General features: G+C 33.8%; 1 pseudogene; it reads right to left on the bottom strand.

Annotated features, from left to right (window-relative positions):
* Positions 1–12388: 12388 nt before the first annotated feature.
* Positions 12389–12507, bottom strand: LOC145294483 (5S ribosomal RNA; annotated as a pseudogene).
* Between the last annotated feature and the right edge of the window lie 2932 nt (positions 12508–15439).

The raw sequence follows: 15439 nt of genomic DNA, 5'->3' as shown, positions 1-15439 counted from the left end.
TCTAGTATCCACTGCGCCCTTCCTATCAGCCAATGATTGGCTAACTAAAATCTCAATAGAAGGTGCGTATATAAAAACGACAGACAACCACAAAATTCGCGCATAAGCCTGAAGAATCCTAAAGTGGATGAAACGCGGAATATTCAGTGTAGCTTAATCGCCATATATATTTTATAAATTACTAACAAGCTCTACCTCCGTATTGAGCACTTTTGAAGTAAATACTTAAAGTTTACGCATAAATTTATATTTTTGTATATTCATTTTATGTGAGTAAATTAAGTAGTTATATATATATATATATATATATATATATATATATATATATATATATATATATATATATATAGCTGAATGTGTGTGTGTGTGTGGTCACGAATAGGCTCCTATATGGTTGACTATTTTAAAAAACTGATTACATATAATGATAGAAGATGTATCGAGACACAGGAATGGGTATGTTTGATCTGGCAGAACGGTGGTTCATTAAAATGGTGGGGTCTGCGTTCGCGCCCGATCCTCAAAATATGGAAATAAAAAATTTTAAATAAAAAAATATGTTTATAAGTGTTTTTGATATAGATGTACATAATAATACTTTCATAAGTATGTTTTAACTTGAATAGGGATGGTATAATAAAATTGTGGGGTATGCGATCGCGCCTGGCCTCCATAGAATGGAAATAGGCACAAACTTTAATAAAGACTTTCCATATCTATTTACGTAAGTATACTCTGATAATTATGTTTCTGTTTGAAGAAATATGGTATAATAAAATTATGGGGTGTTCGTTCGCGCTTGACCTCCATAGAATGGAAATATGTCACAAAGTTTAACAAGGTTTTTCTAATATAAATCCACAGAATATTGTGATAAATGTTTCAGTGTGAACAGCTATGGTATAATAAATTATGGGGTTTATCTATTTTATTTTTACTTTCATATTTTACTTTGGTTTTGATACTCCCAAATTCAGAGCTATCCCATTACAACCCTTCCTTTTCATAACCTATAATATAATACTTTAATAAATCAAAGTCTATTTTCTGTAGGCTGTTTTTGAACCCAGTCAACGACGGGTACTTTTGCTAATATATATATATATATATATATATATATATATATATATATATATATATATATATATATATATATATATATATATATATCGTCAGATTATGTTGAAAGGAAATTTATAGTGTTCCATCGACAAAAATGTGAGATGTAAAATACATTTATTTAAAAACTTTATGTTAGATGTAGTCCAAATATTACCGGTAACATTATATATACATATATATACATACATATATATATATATATATATATATATATATATATATATATATATATATATATATATATATATTCCGTAATTGCAAGACAAACTCATCTCTCTCTCCGAACGTAAAAGATTTCCTCTTCTTCCTAAAAATGCCGACCATCGCTACAGCTCATGTTGAATGAGGGCGGACCCTGTTGTCTGACTTTGTCTGTTTACTTTTAGTAATGAATAAAAAAAATTGTTACCCTTCATAATAGCAGCTGGTGAATTATATACTTTTTTTTTTACATAAAACAATCATGATATACATATATTTATATATATATATATATGTATATATATATATGTGTGTGTGTGTGTGCGTGTGTGTGCGTGTGTGTGTACGTATGTATGTATGTGTGTGTTTTGTTTACATGCTTCTTTGGCCTATACAGATGAATAAATTATTTATAATCGCAGTAGTTTTGTTGTATAATTTAATGTAAGGTAAAAAGCACATCCACGCTTAATCTTTCCTTACCATTCCTCCAATAACGTGATATATATATGTATATATATATATATATATATATATATATATATATATTTATTACATAATAATTAGCCTAAACACACACACATTTTCTTTCTCCTACTGTTTCTCTTTCTCTCTTGAAGCCAACATTAAATATCAACTCAAAAATGATAAGGACATTCGTTTTATCTTGAAGTAACATTTTTGTTCATGAAAAGTATCGACTGTATAAATATATATATATATATATATATATATATATATATATATATATATATATATATACTTGTTATCAATGCTTCAAATTCTCCTCTTCAGATCTTGATTTTAATCAGTGTCTCAACAAAACACTTCATTTTGTTTTCAAAGCACGCGTCGAATGACATGAAAACAGCTTACTCAAGAAAAAAATTCAGTAGACTCTACAATAAAAAACGTTTATTTACAATTATTTACTAATGAATTAGTTAGTACTTATCAAAGCCTAAGGCCTTCGACGTATATACCCCCGATAAAACCACTTAGCAACAAAATCAAGCCCATCATTGCTGAGGTCCCTAAATGCCAGAAAGATAATAGAAAGCTCTAGAAAGTTTTTTCCTCGAACAGCTAGACTTTGGAATTCCCTCCCTGCTACCTGCTTCTCTGACTGTACTAATATTCTGAAATTCAAATGTAATGTAAACCAACATCTTGTTAATCTTTCGTAGGCATGGTCTCAAATAGTAACCCCTTACGTGCAAGTGGTGATATACAAAAGGACAGGGGTTAATGAAATGGTTGTCAGTTGAGGACCGAAGAACCGCATGAGAGGTCAGAGAGTGGTTGACGAAATAAATCAAGCTCGATTTCTTGTGGAAATTGATCATGAAAGGAATATGTTGTCATTACCTTACAAAAAGCCATAACGAGCATCTCCATCTTTTGTATTAAAACATTGAATTCGGTAGTCATGGTAACATATTAAATGCAGCATAACACTTTATATTATACATCTTGATGACTTAACGTTTCCAATTCTGTTTGCGTGTGCAATGCCATTAAATAAACAGTTAAGTTAGTATATGTTGCTAGGATTAATCAAAGAAACATCAAAGGTGGAAAAATGAGACTAGTACAAGATTTCTGATTTTGTGTTTTCTTGCATTTTTTTACATCATCATCATCATTATTATTATCATCACCATCATCAAAGAGGTGATGGCGGTTAAATGGTTAACGACACGATCTGAGAACCTGGGTGTGCCAAGTTCGAATCCAATTCGTTCTTACAGATTTAATATTATTAGGCTCAGATAATGAGCAGAAATTCAGGAGACAAGTTATGTGTTATTAGGATCAGTAATAACTTATGAATGCATATAGATAGGTGCGCAGGAGGGGTCATGAGTCATCTATTGGATAAACAGTCTAAAAGTATCACAAAAGCATTGAAATAATTATTATGCCAATTTTTGGATATTTTCCGCTCTGACTCATAAGAAAAATAAGAACTCATTAACTTTAAAAAGAAAAAAAAATGGACATGATTACATGAATTCAAACATAATCGGAAACGTGGTTGCAATTGTGTATAAAAATACCCCTTCTGGAATGGGTAAAAATAATTCTCCCAACAGCAGTTTTGCGGCAATTTCACGTCTTCCTACGAAGATTAATAACAATCACTCGAATTGTAAGCATAACATTAATTACCCTCAATAACAGATAGACATTTAGCTTTACCTACTAATACCAATAATAACCCTATTTGCATTAAATTAAATAAACTAGGTATTAGTATAGGTCAAATAACTTCATCCACTATAATGGATACAATCCAGAAAATTTACTAAATTTGACACTAGATCTACAGTTAAAGCAGGCATCTAATCCATCGTTTGTCTAGCTTGTAATAAGATTTACATCTGAGAAATCCAACGCTCTCCGAGAATTTATGAGACACACTAGAGAAATCAAAACTAACAGTATACTCAACGCCTTATGTTCCTATACACTGGAATAAGGACACCATCTTTCAATTTACTACATTAATTAAACCTATACAAAATGAGTCCAGTCGACCACTAATTGATTCATTTACTATGGTCCACTAAAAATATAATTAAACAAATAAGGCGTTTTTATTATGTTTCCTAACCACTCCTACCTAAGTTTATTATCAATGGATGGGTTACCTGTTTTTATAATTACGATTTTTGGTTCTTGTTTTGTTTATATTTTCTCCTTTTCCTTTCCCAACACACACACACACACACACACACACACACACACACACACACACACACACACATATATATATATATATATATATATATATATATATATATATATATATATATATATATATATATATATCTGTGAGGTTTGTTACTTGCTAATGGAGTCAGAGATGGCTTCGTTGCCTGGTTCGAATCTCCCGATCGGCTGTAATCGTAACTCCCAGCACTGATAATTTCCAAAAGGATGAACAACTAGTGTCTGTAGGTATTAAATAATTATATATAATTATATATATATATATATATATATATATATATATGTATATATATATATAGTAAGTTATGAAATATATATAGCGATTAAGCTACACAGAGTATTTCGCGTTTCATCCACGCTAGGATTCATCAGGCTTATGCGAGAATTTTGTGGTTGTCTCGTGTTTTTATATACGCACCTTCTATTGAGTTTTTAGTAAACCAATCAGCTTTCTAGTTTGCACCTCACCTTCCTAATCAGCCAAATGAGCAGGCACTTACAGGACAAAGGCCCACACACACACACACACACACATATATATATATATATATATATATATATATATATATATATATATATATATATATATATATATAATTAGTACCAAAACTATTCAACGATACGGGAGATTAATTTACTTAATGACAGAATAATGTTCCAACGAAATACATTTTAATATAGTTTTAAAGGTTTTAAATAAACTTTCAAGACTATATATATATATATATATATATATATATATATATATATAGAGAGAGAGAGAGAGAGAGAGAGAGAGAGAGACAGACAGACAGACAGACAGACAGACAGAGACAGAGAGACAGAGAGACAGGCCGACAGACAGACAGACAGAAGAAAAGAGAAAATAAGAACAAAAGAGAAAAGAGAGCGGCAAATAGGGTGTGGCAGTCCCTTTAGGGTCTAAATAGGCGGGGACTGTTTGCGTTTGGTTGAAAGATATGTTTGCCCTGACTGCAAGCCTGTTGTTCTGTAGAGAAACAAAGTAATATTATAAAATAAAACACCGTAATGTACTTTAAAATGTACTTGTATTCATTGAAAGGAAACTTATTTTTAGAACAATGATATTTAAATTACATTATGGCCGATGTCAAGATCAAGCACTGGATTTAAAAAATGGATATAGAAAATTCACAGATGGACTTGGGGTTGTTGACTTTTTTATTTTCTCCTTGAATGTAGCATTTAAATTATGTTTTGTACATAATGAAAGGAGAAAGTACAAGCGTATATCCATTATGTAAGACTCTCCCAATAATCTTAAAGAAATCCGTATCTCTAACTGATCTTACATCAAGGGAAGTAATTCAGTATATATTTAAGCGGACAAAAATATCAGCAGTAGATGACGGAAGCATTAGCATTATTTCTAGTGTGGGACGATTCTAATATTTTTCCCGATTCCGATACAGTCACCGATTCTGTTCTAAATTCCTAGAGTCGATGCGATTACCGATTTTTATTCTTTTAAATCCGCTAAATACTTTTGTATTACAGTAAAAACCGATGTAATGTGTTCGTATATTTTCACAAACGGCAATAGTACATTAATGGAGGGTTTACTGATAATTTAAAATCAATAAATATTTATCATTTTATCGTTAGTACCAGCAATTAAAAATTAAGTTTGAAAACCACATATAAAAGAATCTTTTATATCATTCGGGAAATAGACTTAGATTTTTTTTTCCGATTCCGATATCGAATCAAATACCCCAAAATATTCCGATTTTTCAAATTCCTGATTTTGATTCCGATTAATCATTCCAACACTAATAACTTGTAATGTAAATAAAACAAGACCTATTTTTCAAGTGACTTTAATGATAGTTCAGTTGAAAAGGATCATGTCGTTATTTTTACGGCAGAGACACACGAGTAAACAAATACCATTCATCCGCAACATCATATTTTATGCACAGTCATTGTTCGCTGCGTCTTTCTCTTGTTCTCTTTTTATTATCCATTTCTAAATTGCCGTGTATGTTTTTGGGTTATCACTTTTAACGGATTTGGGGTTACACGCTGCATTTAATTACTAGTCTTAAGATGTATTACATCAATCAATTCAGTTTGGGCGTTTCATGATCATCATATTATATGAATCCAAATATTCTATTGTTGGCATTGGTTTCCACGATATTTTTCTAGTCAGAATTCTTTCTATAAAGACATCGGGTACTTATCGGAAGGACCACGTAAAGATTGCCAGCATCCTAAGTAAAAGTGATTGTTGCGGATTCGAACTTGGAACACCCAATCGCCAATCAGTTCGTTAACCATTTAACCACCGTCATCCTGCACTTAATAATGAACATAGATTTTTCCAACTTAAGCGTGACAGACAAGAGAAAATGCTATTTCATGTTTACGTGTGACAGACGGAGTCTTTACAAAGCATCTGCAAATTCTTTTTTGAACATAAGCATGACGCACCAAGGAAAATGATATTTTAAAATGAAGCGTGACAGGCTAACAAGAAAATTGTTTCAACGGCTAACGTGAAAGACCAACGCAAATGTTATTGAAAACAAAAGCTTGTAAGATAAATGATAATTCTATTTATGACTGAAACATGACAGATCAACGAAAATCTTATTTCAAACTTAATGCTGTTTTAAAATTATGAGTGACAGACCAACGAAATTGTTACTGAAAAGTTAAGTATGACACACCAACGATAATTCTATTTTAAGCATAAGCGTGACAGACCAAGAGTTCACGGACAAAGCCACTGACATATTTGCGATGACGTATCTAAAAGACTCTGATCCTCGTCATATGGATGCAATGACTGTACAATGTACATCCCATAAAATAATGCAACCGTAACACAAGTGTTTAGAATATTCTGGCACAATAATTTCTACGCTTAATATAAGGATATTTATTTAACTATCGCCCTTGCACGAAAATAACTTTAAGCTATATATGGAAATCGCCCCAGATAGTGCATGAAGCCACTTGATTAAGGAGCAATCGTGAACGATATATGATTATCCTAATGATAGATTACTATATGCGTGTGGTGTGGTACGTGTGGTTCTTGCTTACTTGTTTATACCTATGCATATTGGATGTCGTACAAAACGATAACACAATTTTGTTTGTCACCATACATACTGGATGATGTTACATATGTACATCTATACATAAACAAGAAAAAGAACCAAAATCTAAATCTTTTCTTTTTTTTTTTCCTAAACTACTCTTCTCCCTTTTAATTTTATGGTAATTACCAACATCTATCCAAGCTAGGTGCCCAATCCAGCACATATGACTACGTATGACGTTCAATTATATTTCAGACGCACCTGGTTGATGTAGAACAGTAAGGTGGGACAATTACTTCTAGCTTCTATATACTTTTCTCTATTTGTACTGGACTTATGTCGGTTAAATCTTCGTTATGCATGCTACTTTTGAGCAATGGCAGCTGCACAAACAGAAATAAACCATTGGAGAGAGTGGAGTTTGCTACAGAATTTCCGCGTGGGAACATGTGTTTCAATTGCCGTTTTGAACCATTCAGTGTTCTCATTTGCGCACTTTTCAGCGTGAAGAGAAAAGATGTTTCCCCATGGGGCATCTCTGGTCAGATCTCTGATTGCTTCCCAGTCAGCCTTTTTATAATACCTTGTCGTTTTGAGCAATGGCTTTTAAGTTTGGGGTCGAGAATTTAGGGCGATTTCTACCATTATCACAACGTGATCAGCATTCCCGAGTGGGCTATGGACATTCGTTACACAATCATCCGAAACTGTGGTCAGAAATAGATCTAGAAGTGAAACATGATCGTGGAAACTTGTCAGAAACGTAACCGTCTGTGATGATAAGAAAATGGATAGTCACATTCAATGCTGCCAAGACTAAGCTTGTTTCCGTCAACAATTACAAGAAACCTTCTCAACCACAAATAACTATGGTTAAAGATACATTACCTGAAAGTACTTCCTTCAAACTCCTACGATTAATGTTCACATGGAACATGAGGAAACAAGTACATAGGGAGCGTTGCACAGGCTGCTGCGAAGAAGGTGTGCTCTCTTTACCGTGCTAGAAAGTTATTTACGCCTGAAAGTATTCTGTATCTCTACAAGGCCACCATTCGCCCATGAATGGAATATTGTTGTCACATTCGGGCTAGTTCAGTTAGAAGTCGGGGGACAGAGACTAATAGTTTTATAGAATCTCCGACAGTTGACGGACTGTGTAAGCTAGTCAAAGATGACTTAGTCAGGGTAGGGAAACACTACAGACTGAACGTGACACCAGACACGAGAACACCCGATTTAGTTAAGATGATAGCAGACCATCTCTTTGAGAACTGCATGTTCGACGAAAACGATAAAGAATGAGAAATGCCACGCGCAAAATATCGAGCGTAGAGTAAAGACGGATGAGGTAGTTCGCTCATCCTGGTCAGGTATGAATGCCAAACGGACACTCCGTGCAAAACGGAGACACACCCTCCTTGCAGTGTAGTAGTAGACTGTATCCAAAGTAGCAACAGTTTGAAAATCTCGCAGCACGCTTGTCGACTGCGGATGTGAATGAAAGATACGAGGAGGACGAGATACTCAACCTGCCTCAGTCAGGCAAGAATAATAGGGTGGAGGAAACGTCCCCACCCGAGGTAGCAACAAGTTTGCGTAGTGTCGGTAAAGCCGTTACTAGCAAATCCACCCCCCAGGCATCGACCGTGGGTGAATCTGATAAAACTACTCTGCTAGGGAACGATAAAGTAATCGTGGCGGCAGTAGTGGCTTCATATGAAGAGCCGTGTAGCACGCGTCGCAACGGTGCACACGATATAAATATCACAACTCGAGATGAGTTGGTCAGAAATGGGCCGTGCGAAGTAATAGATAAAAAGCGCGACCTGGTAGAGCTGAAAGGTGGTGAGATCCCATCAGGTGAAAATAGCGAAAATGGTATAGCAGTTACGACTGGGAATAAAATATACCGTGTTATGGAGAGTGGCACTCGAAACTTTGAAAAGGTTTACGTTGCAAATATTCCCAGGGCTGTTCGTCCTAAAGTTGTCGAGGATAGCATTCAAAGTTTTATAAATGTTTATGCTGAAGGCATGAATAGAACTGTACGTCTGAAAGAAAGTTAAACTGTTTTCGCTGGAGTGGTATAGCTGAGCGTCATATCAATAAGATACTCCTACGTGATGAGACACAAGGAGTTATGCCTAATGGCAAGAAGAATTCTCAGAAAGTTATCGTGACTGCTGGTACTACTGTCGCTAAAGTTTCAAGGAAAGGGGACGCACCGTTCTCTGAGTTTGCTAAAAATAAGTTAGCTCATAATAATGACAACGACGACGATAGACGCAATTCTACGGATAACAAAAACAGTTATGACGGCTACGTTGAATGGAAAGAAGTCAAGTTAGGTAGCACGGGAAACATAGGAAAATGAAATCTTGCGATCAACGACACTACTACTACTACTACTACTACTACTACTACTACTACTACTACTACTACTAGTGACGATGCTCCAACTTCTGTTGATAATGATAGCAGAAGAGTATCTGTGAGGAAGAAGTTTGTAAAGAAAGCTGACAAGGCTAAACTTTCCTGTGATGGAAGGCGGAAAATTGTTGAAATGAGTGACATTCACCAGACTTTACGCATCAACGATTATGCTGAAAGAAAAAAAAAATGACGATAGTAAGGAAGACGAGAGCGAAAACAGAGAGTCGCCACTCGAACTTAACGTTAGACGCAAATTATGTGCAGAAGAATTAGGTGCACGAATGACTATGAAAGATTTAGGGATAGTTCGGTTGAACAAGCTGCGAAAGGTTTCACGGAAATCGAAGGCTTTAGGGACAGCCGTCGCGAAACGGAATTTTGGTTTCGGCAGACATTATCATGTTCATTGGAATAGACGGGAGATGCCAATGTTTCAACACACCCCGTCGGAGTAACCGCAAAGATGGAAGCGGTGTACCTGAGCCACTTAAATTTTCGTGAAATAGAAACAAAGGGTGTTCCTATTTCAAAAATTAGCGGGGGGATGTCACAAACAGTTTCCTCGACATCAAGTATTGTTTTATTATTCTATTAGTAGTATGGAGTAGGTATTTTATTGGCATGTTCTAACTGAACGGGAATCCACCCAAAACCCAGTATTAAAATCAGTCTGGGGAGATTCTCTTTCCTTGGCCGAGGACAGAGAGAGTGACATGTGACGGCGGAACAGTTACTACACCGCGATCCGATATCGGAAGCAGAGAAAAAAACCCGCTACAGATTTCATCACCCACGGAGAGAGAGAAAGAAAGAAAGGAAGAGAGAGAGAGAGAGAGAGAGAGGAACAGAGAACGAGGAAGAGAGAACGAGGGAGTTGAAAAACGTTCGGTCGACGTTAGCACCAAACACCTCCCACCTCCTCCAATATGAAGGTAAGCGACAGGTCGTCATCCAGTCAACGCACGTAGTGACCGCGTTTGTGCCAAGAAGCAGAATAAGGAATAAGAACATGATTTCGTCAATTCTATTTTTAGAATCGAGGGGCGAAAAAAAAAAAAAAAGAAAGAAAATATAATAATTTCCTCGTGCGAGGAGTTGTGAAAAAAAGTTTGACCGCGTAAAACGTGTTTTGGAAAACCAAAGCGATGTCACATTTCCAAAGTTGGCAAAGACGGAAAAAAGAGATCTGAATTAATACCTTGATCAAGCTATTTTGGATAACCCAAAACGGATGCCGACAGGCATTTAAAAAAAAAAAAAGACTTGAACTGTAAGTGAAAAAAAAAATTACTTTCTTTCTCTGTCGAGCTGGAGATCGGATCTTTTCTCGTGTGGACTGCTTGCTGCCGTTTACCTTTGGCCTTTCTGTTATAGGATTCTCTTTCAGTTAGTATGTTAAAATATTCCCCAATCCCATTAGCTTTGAATATATTTGTTTTTGTTAAATCTTTCTTTCCCCTTATTATTAATAAATTTAGTTATATATGATTTGAAAGTGTTTGTTTCGTTATCTCTTGCAAATCTTATTCTGTTCGATTTTTGTGTTTATTTTGTATCCGCCTGTCTCACAGAAAATAATTGTTGTTTTATTTGTTTCAAACCTATTTTGTATAAAAAAGGACATTTGAATATATATATATATATATATATATATATATATATATATATATATATATATATATATATATATATATAGGGTGTCCCAGAAGATGCTGACGGATTTGAAATTTAAATTAAAAGTACCACTCTATGATGAATATCAACTCCTTGATGGTGTAACGACTCATGATGACTTTATCTAGATGCTCTGAAATCTTTTTTCGTAAGTTTGATGCTTCTATTGATCTATCTTATATTTGATCAATTCAGCTTCTTTTGGGACATACACTATATATATATATATATATATATATATATATATATATATATATATATATATATATATATATATTAGAACCCCGGGATATGGCATTAATCCGTTCCTGAGTTGGAATCGTAAGGTGAAATCGCCATGTGGCCGGACCTATGCAAAATTTTGTACAGTATATAATAAAAGTTAGTAACAAAATGCAGTACAGTATATAATACACATGTATATAATCGAATAACATTGTAAATAACACTGTAAAGCGGGGAAAAACCGTAACCAGGGTCAGGAAAAAACATAGTATTCTACATCATAACCTGAAAAAACGTTCCAAGGGTGACCGTATCCCGGGGTTATATATATATATATATATATATATATATATATATATATATATATATATATATATATATATATGGGGGGAGGAGGTGCGTGTGTGTGTGTGTGTGTGGGTGGGTGGGTGCGCGTGTGTGTGTGTAGCATTTTATAGATTTTATGCAGCACAATAGGTGAAGTGGTGCGAAACCAACCATATCGTTATTCTTTATGCTTTATGCTGTTTTCTTTTTACACAAACAAAACAAGAAAACGTGATTAATAAGTGCGTCTGATTTTGTTGTTGCTGCTGCTGATGATGATGATACAGCATATTATTATCTATTGTAACCCTTCATCATCAGTGATCGTTTTAGTGATTTTATTTGATATCACCACTCTCAACATAATGAAAGCGTTGTCATTTTGAATATCGTTGTACTGACTTAGGATGAATAACTAAATTGTAATTGCGTCAGCACTAATTCTGTTCGGGTTTTACCGGTTTTCCCCGAAGGTGGAGGTTTCATGGGAGTATGAAATTCACAAGCGATCCCCACTCGCATGTATATCCCTGTCAGTGGAGATGACGACGTTAGGTTTTTGCAATTCTTGCAGGGAGGTGTCTACGTCCTCCGACATACAGCGCCTGGAATTTCCAAATTGGTCACTCATTTTAGTAATGACCAGGCTCAACGTTGCTTAACTTCGGTGATCTGACGGGAACCGGTGTGTCAACGTGATTATGCCGTATCTTAGGATGAATGAATGAGCAGAGACACTAAATATTTACAAAAAACACACACTCTATAAATGACTCTATTTAAATATAAGTATGTGCACATGTTTATATATTTGTATGCAAACGATTAACACGTAAACTAAATTGATCATTATAGATTTTAGAACACAGCGTCTATGCGTAAGTGGATCCTGTGTATATTATTTCATTTAGTTTTATGTTATTAGTCATATAAATAATTCCTCAAATTTCAGTTTACCAATTAGCAAAATATGCTTCGGGATTACAAAAGAAAACTTTAAATAGTATCCTTATGCGCACATTAAATTATTTAGAGACATGTAAACGATAATAAACCTCAGATTTAAGAGATAATGATATCCCACGAGGAATTTAATGGAAAATAATATAACACCAAAAATCATATACTACAAACTCAAAGAAATGTAGCCTGTGCACTGCTGAAAAACTGAAGGAGGGAAGAAAAGGGGTCAAAGTTCCCCAAAGAGACATAATGCTTTTTTCTCTTCGGGAATTTTTACCCCTTTTCTCCCTCCCTTTTTTTATCCTACGTTGTGCCCAGTTTTAGTTGCTTTTAAACGCCGTATTGACAGATTAATTTTTTCTTTTAATCGTTTTTTTCTTAATTTTGGCACATCCAAATTCCCCCGTAGTGCTCGTTAATTTCACCAATAATGTTGTTTTGTATGCTATCAATTTTTTCCTGAAGAGATAATGGCCGAAAGAGCTCTCGATAAATTTCCGCGCATATTATTTAAATCTATTTATAAAGTTTGTACCTCCAAATATTTATTTTAATATATATATTTCATGTATCTACATAAAATAGTATGTATCTATTTTCAGTATTTGCTTCAACACTATTGTGTAGAGTCAGATTTGTAAGATTTTGCCTTATGTTTTTTCCTAAATTATTTAAATTATTCCATTCAATTTAGGTAAATAAAATTAACATTAGTCGCGAATATGAATCTACTTGTTTCAGTTTAAAAAACTTCATCAAGCGACAAAAAAAAACTGTGGTCTTAGTCGAGGCATGACCTTTAATTAGAGTACAAACCAAATATGATAAAAAAAATAAAGCTATATTAAAGGATTTTTTTCCAAAATTTATAACTCCTATATTACTAATTTGGATATGTGTGTTAATCTTAGGAGAGGGGCGGTAGTTTAATCAGTAGCTACGAATTTAATGACGGTATCTTTCGTTATTTCAATTAGGTCAAACTGTTTCAACTTATTTAAGTGACAGAAAATAATGAATTAACTAATGGGAAGAAGACGGAGTGTATTCACACACACACACACACACACATACATGTATATATATATATATATATATATATATATATATACATTAAACTAAAAAATAAAATATCATCTACATATATAAAAGCGAAAATATGTGTGTGTATGTATGTATGTGTCTTTGTATGTCTCGCAAAAACTTTCAACACAGGCCACGGATTTTCAGAAGATTGGTATCATTTTGAAGGTCGACATCTTGGACGACTAATATCGAAAAATTGGCCAAAAACATTAATTCCTTCACCCTAAACTGGACCCTTTTTTACGAGGAGGGGTGTCGAAAAAATCATTCTTTCATTTTCTCTCCTCCTGCTACTACAATGACGTCTTGTTGGACCTAGAAAATATTGACGTTAGTTTAAACCACCTGCAAGTGTTTTTAAAGATTTAATTTTATCCGTTCTCAATTGTATGTCTCTTTGACGAAGGGGTAACGTATCAGACTTTTTTTCCGCCTTAGCCTCGATGCTTTGAGTTCAAGCCTAGCTTCCTACCTAAACTTTTTTTCCTCTTTTACATCTTTTTTCCTTTTTTACTTTGTTTTGGTTTTTCCAATTTTTTAAAACATCGTGTTTTTGTATAATATTAAAACAGGGTCACCCACTCCTACATACACACCTTCAAACACCCGGACAACGCCGGGTACTCACGTACTCACGCTAGTCATATATATATATATATATATATATATATATATATATATATATCATGATTGATAATTTTAAGCATATTTATATATATATATATATATATATATATATATATATATATATATATATATATATATATATACTAGCAAAAGTACCCGTCGTTGACTGGGTTCAAAAACAGCCTACAGAAAATGGACTTTGATTCATGAAAGTATGATAGGTTATGAAAAGGAAGGGTTGTAAAGAGGTAGCTTCGAATTTAGGGGTATCAAAACCAAAGCAAAATATGATGAAAGTAAAAATAAAATAGATAAAACCCATAATTTATTATACCATACCTGTTCACACTGAAGCACTTATCACAATATTCTGTGGATCTATATTAAAAAAGCCTTGTAAAACTTTGTGACATATTTTCATTCTATGGAGGGCAGGCGCGACGAACACCCCATAAATTTTATTATACCATATTTCTTCAAGCTGAAACATAATTATCAAAGTATACTTACGCAGATAGATATGAAAAGTCTTTATTAAAGTTTGTGCCTATTTCCATTCTATGGAGGCCAGGCGCGAACGTAGACCCCACAATTTTATTATACCATCCCTATTCAAGTTAAAACATACTTATCAAAGTATTATTATGTACATCTATATCAAAAACACTTGTAAACGTTCATTTTTAATTTTTAATTTTTTATTTCCATACTTTGTGGACCAGGTGCGAACGCAGACCCCACAATTTTAATGAATCATCATTATGCCAGATCGAACATACCCATTCCTGTGTCGCGATACATCTTCTATCATTATATGTGATAAGTTTTCTATAATAGTCAACTATATAGGAGCCTATTTGTGACCAGACACACACACAGACGTTCAGCTTTATATATATATATATATATATATATATATATATATATATATATATATATATATATATATATATATATATATATATAAG

Source organism: Euprymna scolopes, chromosome 15 (assembly GCF_053919585.1).
Source record: "Euprymna scolopes isolate OS-2025 chromosome 15, ASM5391958v1, whole genome shotgun sequence".
Classification (NCBI taxonomy): Eukaryota; Metazoa; Mollusca; class Cephalopoda; order Sepiida; family Sepiolidae; genus Euprymna; species Euprymna scolopes.
This window is presented reverse-complemented; position numbering and strand designations above follow the sequence as displayed.